Here is a 9,119-nt window from a genome sequence, read left to right as displayed (position 1 = left end):
GTTGAGTCAAATCTGTATATAAAAAATCAGTGTATAACAAGGTTGGACCTGTATAAGCCTATGCACCTGTATTAGGGCCAAATTCTGTCGAACTTTCCAGTGCTGGTGCAACTATGCCAATGGGGCATGAACTGCATCCTGGCATTACCTCTTCCAGGTAATGTTTGTTCCCTTTCCTTGGGGCTGCATTGCTTCAGCACTGGCACTGGAAAGTTCGATAGGATTGGGCCCTTAGAGCAGGTCAGGTAAGGAATAACAATGTTTGGATGCAACCCATAATTATTAATACTGTAATAAGAATTGGAAAAACTCTCTGACCTTTCTGTCATTGCCTTCACCATATGAGTGGTACTCCAAGACTCTCCACGGAACTATCTAATTTTTGGTTTGCAGCTTTATGTTCTAGTTTATCTTTCCCTTCAAAAAGGCCATTTTTATTGGGAAAGTGTTACAGTAACATTGCGCTAGATGTGAATAGCCTCTAGTCAGATTTCTATGTGTTTGTAAAAATGAAATAAGACTGAAGAAAAATGTGGTGAGAATTACAAAGCATTTTGCACTTATAATTTATTATTAATAATACTGTTGAATGTCAGTTTTTTCAAAATGTTTATATGACTATAAATCTCTGTGTTTCAGCACATACTTGTATTTTAGAGTTCTCATTACTCAGTACAAGAAGTCCTGGTTTTTCTGAACCCTTCTAATCTACTTTTGCTGTCTACGACACCTTTAAAATGTGAATGTTATAAGCATGGAATGCATCCAGTGATCGATATTTAATCAGGAAAAATCTGTCCCAATACTGCAGGCTTATTTTTTATACCAGATGTGATCAAGAGACCTTTACTGGTTCTGGGAAGTGCTGATTTAAATATTTATAACAAAAGGCTTATTTTTGCTTATGATTCTTGATAAGTTATTAATCACTTCACCCAACAAATACATAAATGTACATCTATCTATTTTGTCTTTGGTGTATGTGGGAATTCCCCTGATCTAGCTGATACATTATCATGCACTCCCCAAATAAATACAGTCGACAACAGGTATGGAATTAAAATGGGCCACTTTTATTAAAATACCAAACATTGCAACAGGGCAACAAAAGGAGTTAAACAAACCCATCCCAAGTGCGGGGTTCTAGGCGGGGGAAACGGCCCTAGCCGTCTATGTCCCCCAGTCCCGTAGGGTGTCCACCCGACTCCAGACGTAGCTCAATTGTTATTAAGACCACCTCTCAATGTCGCCCGAAGAGGGTAAGTCAGCAGAACTGCTATGCTTTCAGGTCACCCCTGCAAGGCCCCCAAGTTCAGACAAGGGGCTAGCCAGCCTGTCTCCTCGAGCCGGTCAAGCATCATGGGAGTGGTTCTGGTTCACCCCATGTCCATTGGTGACTTAGATTGGACCCCGAGAAGGTCTTCTGCCTACCCACCCTGCCCTTCTACCGCCACAAGGGGAGGTCAGCCTAGCGCTTGGCCTTCCCTGCACCCAAAAAGGTTCTCAAGCCCTGTTGCAAGTCTGTTAAAAAGAGACCATAACCCATAGGGGAAAGATGCACTACATTGCCACAGTAAAGAGCAGACTGCCCAAAACAAATTCCAGGATGATGGAGAGCCGCTCCCCTGAGCTCCGTGACAACCCTGCCCAGGTAAGCATTAACTCTTTTGCGGGCAACGTCTATTCTTCTAATGCTGCACGCCCACCTCCAAACCCTCCTAGGCAGCATATCAGACCACGGGATAGTAATCCCAGGGAACTAACTAACGAGTGTTGTAAAATCCCTGCGAGCCTGGAGCCTCGAGGACATAGACGTCCTCTAGCCCAAGTCATGCTCGCCTAAGTGGACAACGATTACCTGGTGCAGGAGGTTGAGTGCGATAAAATCCAAAAAGGCTAGGAAAAACTGACTCCAACACAGACCCTTCTTGGCCATCCACTCAATGTGCACAACATCACCCAGCTCCAGCTGAAAGCCGAAACTGGATGATACGGCAAGCTTTCCCCCCCCCCCCAAAAAAAAACTATGGTATGTCCGCAGATCAGGACACTGGCTGGTCACTTCCCTCACGGACCTGTTGAAAGAAAAGCACATCGTTGAGGCGAACTCACTTAACACCCACTTTTAACCGCTCACGGTTAAAAGGTATAACCAGTTCCCTCAACCTTGTGAGGAATATACATCGCTCCACCCAAATGGGTCTGGGCCAACACTTGCGTGGCCAGTAACCTGGTCATCACAAACACATCACCCCATCCAAAACAGGACTGGGGGCAAACATGATCCAGGCCAGAGCCTGATCAACAGGGATCCTTATAGACCAAAGACGGCACCTACACATCGCGCCAACATGGCACAGAACCTTGGGGTAAATGTAACTGCAGAATAACTACCCCCTGGGCTCCCCTATACTAACATGCCTAGCGTTAACGAATGTAGTATTGAAACGCACCAGAGCACCATCTGCCGATGTGCTTGATGTCCTGGGGTGAAAAACCAATGTGAGCCGCTGCTGATGCTGCCCCAGTTCTAAACAAATGAAGCCCGTAAAGTTCTGGCCTCAAACCCAAGTGAGCCAATGCCCTTTTAAGAATGGCCCGAAACTGATAAATCGTGAGGGGGGAATGATCCAATGTCAAAATAGCAGGCCCGCTCCTGAAGGAGCCAACAAGGAATACTGTTCCATGGCAGAAACAGGGCAAAGGTACCACATAGGAGCCTGTTTAAGCTGAATCCACTGCCCACGCCCCGCCTGGTTAGTCTTGGACACCCTCAAATGAAGGGACAAAATCCCCCCCACTCTCAAGGAATAGAGGCAGGGCACCCATTTGGTGGGTTAATAATTGCAGACACTAGCTTTGGCAAAGGCCATTACATCTGTGCCTATCTTCACAGGGCTACGGCACCTGGTAAATGTGCAGCTGCACCGCCATGCCTGTTAAGCAGTTTACTAAAGGCATCACCCCACTTTCGAGGAGTAGGAACAGCACACCCGTTAGGCTGGATTGGTAACACAACACCTCCCCCTCTCAAGGAGTAGAGGCAGCGCACCCACATTAGGTGGCTTAATAATTACAAAGACCCTAGCCTTGGCAAAGGTCATTGCATCTGTGTCTATCTGCCCAGGGCAGCAGAACTGTCATGCCTGTTAAGCAGGTTACTAAAAGACCTCACCCCAACCTCAAAGAGTAAGGGGAGCAAGCCCCTTAATCAGATTATTGACAGGACCTCCCCCCACTCTCAAAGAGTAGAGGCAGCTCACCCACTAAGTGGGTTAATAACTGCACAGACTCTAGCCTCAACCAAAGGCCCATGCATCCATGCCTATCTGCACAAGGCTACTACACCTGGTATTAAACACGTAGCAACACCTCACTAGGGGAGATGCCTCCCTTGAAAGGGTGCTAAGACACTGTGTAAGTGGTGGAGCCATGAAAGCCAAGGGACAAACTAACCAAACTTCATGGTAATCCCTTGTACATGATGTTGGGCAACAAGCCTGTGGTGATCAGCCACCACAGGGGCAGCTTAAATAAATTCCCCTTGGCACATTAATTTGAAAAACCCCTGGTGAAGTCCCGCCATCCTGATGCTCCCTACTGGCAGGAACTGATGGCCTGTGTCAGAGACCAGTGACAGTGGGTAGAAGTCAAAGTGCCAATGTGCAGCTATTAGACAAAAGGCTGACCTGGCATGGACTAGGCAACTATACTGATAGGGAATACTGCCCTCAACTGTCACCTGGGCCCCCTGTCACCCATCTGGAAGTGTCAGGGTAGAATATTAGAGCCCACTTGGAATCAATATAGCACAGTGGCACCCCCAACTTTAGCATCAAGACTCACTAAAATTAAGGCTATGCCAACCACTCAAGCCTCCGTGGTTATAACGGTTATTTGCTCCTCCCCAAATAGTGGTTTGTTTCAATTTTAATGCATATAGCCTAGCCACTTGACAGTTTTATGACCCATCAAAATTGGGTTGGGACTTGTTGTGGGTCATGAAGTCACAGATTGTGAACCATAGTTAAAGAATATTAGTGACTAACCTGAAATAGACCTTATAGAGCATTAATGCCCAGCCTGCAACCATTGTTGCAACGCAAGTCAGGCAGGCGCTGATCCATAGGAGCATCTTTCCTCAATCTTTCTAGCAACTTTCAAATCTAAACATCCTCGGTGCAGCCTCTCCACCCTCAGGTTGCAAGCAGAAGGATGTGGCAGCCAGGTGGGCGCTATTTGACCTAACCGCCAGCCCCCCTTTTACCTTGCTCAAGTAGGAATGACAATGGTCTGAGGGGTTAAAAAAACCCTTTTCCGGGAGGGAAGCGGAATTTCAAAATGTGCTGAAGTCACAGATTCCTTCAGGTAGCTGACTCAGGTGAATGCAACTTGAAATGCCCAGGTAGCATCTAGACTCTGTTCAGGTCATGCTCCAAGAACCATAAAGCACTCAGACCTCTTGTGGGCTTCTGTAGCTAGCAACTAAAAACGCTCCTCCTGAAAGTGTTGGCATTGCTGTTGTGTATTCCCAGAACAAGCCGGGTTGAAATATTTAAGACTATAGCCAGGTACCAGGAGTAACAAAGCTCGGACCAGATTCCCAACCTGGGGTGCCCCGAAAATCTGGCGATTAATAACACGAACCATCACCTAGTTGCTACACTAGCAGTGGGCTGAATTTGGCAAGTTCATCAACGTTAGGGGGAGTGTGGTGATGGGCAAGCAGAATAGGGGCAGGGGGGGGCAAAGCAGGGTGAAGGGATGGTAGAAACAGCTGGAATAGTCTTTAGAGTCCAGGTCTACCCACCTATGTGGCATTAGTAGTGTTCCCAGCATCCCATGATGGCAACAAGTCTGAGTAGATAGGAAAATGTGAGATACCAGGAAATTTCTGGGCCCCTTCCTTGGCTTCTGGGCCCCCCTTTTGATCCTGGGCCCAGGTACAAATTACCCCCTTAACCCCCCTCTCCTAGGCCCTGGTTTGAAGAACCTCCTCCCTGATCCAAGTTCCCCGACTTTTGAAGGGGCCTATCCATGTGCCATCTCCCTCCACAAAGGGAGATGGCACAGAGTGTGCTCTCTACCAGATGGCAGCATATTCTCCATACCAGAATCACCCAGGGCAGAAGGGTAGGGTCTCAACCAGGGGTTACTTAACAGGTGGCTATTTATATGCCAAGGCCTCTTGAGCTGAATTAGGCTCAGCAGAAGGGCAGGAATGATTATTTTCCCCTTAGCTACAGCTGTGGCCCCCATCAGCCTGTTTGGATTGCCAAACGGGACTGAGCCACGAACTCCCCCCCTAGGGCTGAGGTGTTCTATTCTCAGTTGGGGTAGTGGGACCCCCCATCTCCTCATAAGTACGTACTCTCTTTTCACTTACTGCTGGTGTGCTGCAGCAAGTTCTGCTACCTCCTCTGCAACTTCAGAGTATCTATCTCATCAGGCACCAAGAAAAGGTGTTTAGCTTCTTGTTTCTGCTTTGCTTTCTCCCCTCTTCCTTCTCCTGTCTTGCCAAATTGTAAGTATTTTAAATTTCAGACCAGAATCAGAAGCAATAAGCACACAGTGGAGAGAAATCAAGCTATTAATTCATGAAACCAGATAAGACGGTACATTACATGCAAAGACGGTGCATTACACCATGCAAGCAAACAGAAATACCACTCTGCCCCACTCTGGGCTAACTTGCCCAGCTTTCCCCAACACGCTGGTTGTGGAGTCAGGTGGGTGCAATCCTCTCAAACTGGGTGGATTGGCAGTAATTGATCAGTGACCAGTTGCAGATTTCCTTCTGCAGGAGGGAGGAAGGCAGGTGCCATTCCGTTTCTGACATGTGTCACTTGTGCTTACTAAGGGGAGGGGGATACTGGGGCAATGCAACATAACATGTCATGCCAAAGCAGAGGAGAGTTTCCTTTCCCATTTTCTTGCTGGGATTCCCAGAAGGCAACAGGGAGACCCCAGGAGATGGTTAGCATGAAGCACCTGCGCAGCTCAGGAATCGAGGTTCATGGGACTTATATATCTCAGAGCTCAATCCTGACCTTGGCGCGCCTGCTTACCACTGGTGCGCACTGTTGCAAAAGTGCTGTAAGGCACCTTTGCGGGCCCTACTGCTGGTGCTGTGCCAGTGCTAACCCAGCACTGGCCCGTGCTGGCTAGCGCCGGGCAAGTGCCAGAGTTCCACTGCTTGGTGATTGCGCAGACTGCTGAGCAGCAGAGAGGTAGGTTGAGGCATGGGGAGAAGCAGGGAGGAGGTGTTCCAGGAAGGGGGAGGCAGAGGGAGGGCGGGGAGAGGGTGGGAAGGAGGGAGGCAGGACTAATGGAGCTTTGCTCCACCAGATCCAGAGCTTCCGCGTCAAGGCTCTTGATTCTATGCTGACCTTTGGGTCACCATAGAATCGAGTAGCCCAGTGTTTCTCAAACTGTGGGTTGGGACCCACTGTGTGGGTCACGAGCCAATTTCAGGTGGGTCTCCATTCTTTTCAATATTTTATTTTTAATATATTAGTCTTGATGCTAGCATGGTACGTGACTACATACAGGGAAATGTTATAGACCTATACTTTGAACAGGCAACTATATATATACTTTTAACAATAATTGTAAATGGGACTTACTCCTGAGGAATTGTGGGAAGGATTGCAGCCTAGGATTGTTAAAAATTTTCCTGCTTAATGACGTCATTTCCGGGCATCATCATCATCATCATCATCATGATCATCATAGTACAGGTATTTATATACCGCCTTTCTTGGTCGTCAGATTTCTCCTCAGACTATTCAAGGCGGTTTACAAAGGCAGGCTGTTCCAAATCCCCGTAGGGATTTTTACAATTGAAGAAAGGTTCTATCTTTCAAGAACCACATTTCAGATGGAGCTTTCTGATCTGGTATAACATTCTGGCCTCCAGTTTCCTCCCACACAAGCTGACAAGCAGCTCCTTCATATCTCACTTGAAGGGCGGCCAAAGAGCAGGTGGAATAACTTGGCTCGGCTTGTAAGCTGCTTCAAGGTCTCACAATTCACGGTACCGGTGTCCTCGAACTGGCGACCTGCGGATGTTAGCTTCAGGCAAACGGAGGCTCTACCCTCTAGACCAGACCTCCTGTCAGTCATGACATCCCTGCCAGTGGATTCCCACAAATTCTCATTTTAAAAAGTGGGTCCCGGTGCTAAATGTGTATTTACCACTGGAGAAGCCCCATTGTGGGGTTACTTGCTTTACCCAGAGGAAGGGAATGAAAGTCCCCTTCTCCCGAGGAGCAGCCAGTGGCTGCCTGGAGTGCACTGGATACAGCGGCAGCCCCGTGTGCCGGGTAGCTCAGGACTGGACTGTCCACCTCCTTTGGCTAGGTGCAGGTTGGGATGGTTTCTTAATAGCACCTGCTTGTGATGGCTAGCTTATCAGATCTTATGACTCTTGCACCTCTTTATAATAAGCTGAGGCAAGTGGAAGGCAGTCAACATAATATATTTGTGGATCCTCCTGCACTGCCATTCTTAAATAAATAAATAAATAAATAAATAAATAAATAAATAAATAATAATAATAATAATAATAATAATAATAATAATAATAATAATAATAATAATAATAATAATGGTATTTCTATACCGCCTTTCTTGGTCCTCAGATTTCTCCTCGGACTTTATTCAAGGCGGTTTACATAGGCAGCTAATTAAATCCCCTTAGGGATTTTTACAATTTGAAAGAAGGTTTCTATCTTTCAAGAAACCACAACACTCAGATGTTTCTTTCTTGATCTGGTCACGCATTCTGGCCTTCATCCTCCCACGCTCAGAGCAGATGGAATAACTCGGCTCAGCTTGTCAGCTGCTTCAAGGTCGCACGGTGCCGGTGGCCTCGAACTGGCGACCTGCAGATGTTATCTTCAGGCAAACGGAGGCTCTACCCTCTAGACCAGACCTCCTGCCCAGACCAGACCTCCTGCCTGGAGGAGCTCATAATCAGCTCACTTAGGCCTTTAGGTATCAAAAGATGCAGCACGGAGAGAGTGGTCAGTGCTCACTGTATTATGTCAACCTAACTCTTTGAAATACACTGACCTCCCGAATTTATTTCCACTCCACCTCCTAAAATCAGACAAGCTGAAGACCAGCACCTACTGAGTTTTACTCTAGACCTGCAATCCTTCTTCCCCCCTCCCCCTTCCCAATAGTTTGGTGATATTGGACCTTGGTTTGGACCTAGGGGGTTGTATTGTTGAGTATTGGACCTTGGTTCCCTGGCTTCATCCTTTCCCTCTAACAGCATTTCAGCATTCATCTCAGCAGATATGCTTAGGGAAACCTCTGCCTACTGGATTGTTAGCTTAACAAAGAGCTGGCTAGCTTGAATTCTATCACATAATAGCAGTTGATCTAACATTAACTTCATAGCTCCCCCACCTAATCCTGTAACATGTTTGAGTAGGGAATGGATGTACAGTATCTCCTTGCTAACTGGGCAAAGAGGCACCTTTCAAAATGGTGTCTTCTTATATTTTACAAGGAAAGAGCAACTGTCTCAGTTTACCCCAGCATGGCAGCTTGCCTAGTGGAGATAAAAGGAGGCTTAGAGATGGCAGAGAAATTAAATGAGTTCTTTGCATCTGTCTTCACTCAATTTTAGTGGATGTCACCTGGTTCTGGTGTTATGTGTGAGCGTAAAGAGCATCTCTCTATCCACTTTATCCTTCCCCTGCATAATTTTGTATGACTCAATCATGCCCCCCTCAGGCGTTTCTTTTCTAGGCTGAAGAAGCCCAACCGTCATGGCCTTTCCTCATAAAGAAGGTGCCCCAGCCCAGTAATCATCTTAGTAGCTCTCTTTTGCACCTTTTCCATTTCCACTATGTCCTTTTTGAGATGTGGTAACCAGAACTGGACACAATACTCCAGGTGTGGCCTTACCATCGATTTGTACAACGGCATTATAATATTAGCTGTTTTGTTCTCAATACCTTTTCTAACGATCCCAAGCATAGAATTGACCTTCTTTACTGCCGCCTCACATTGGGTTGGCACTTTCATCGACCTGTCCACCACCACCCCAAGATCTCTCTCCTGATCTGTCACAGACAGCTCAGAACCTATCAGCCTATATGTGA

This window comes from Tiliqua scincoides, chromosome 3 (assembly GCF_035046505.1).
Source record: "Tiliqua scincoides isolate rTilSci1 chromosome 3, rTilSci1.hap2, whole genome shotgun sequence".
Taxonomy (NCBI): domain Eukaryota; kingdom Metazoa; phylum Chordata; class Lepidosauria; order Squamata; family Scincidae; genus Tiliqua; species Tiliqua scincoides.
Note: the sequence above shows the minus strand (reverse complement) of the source record.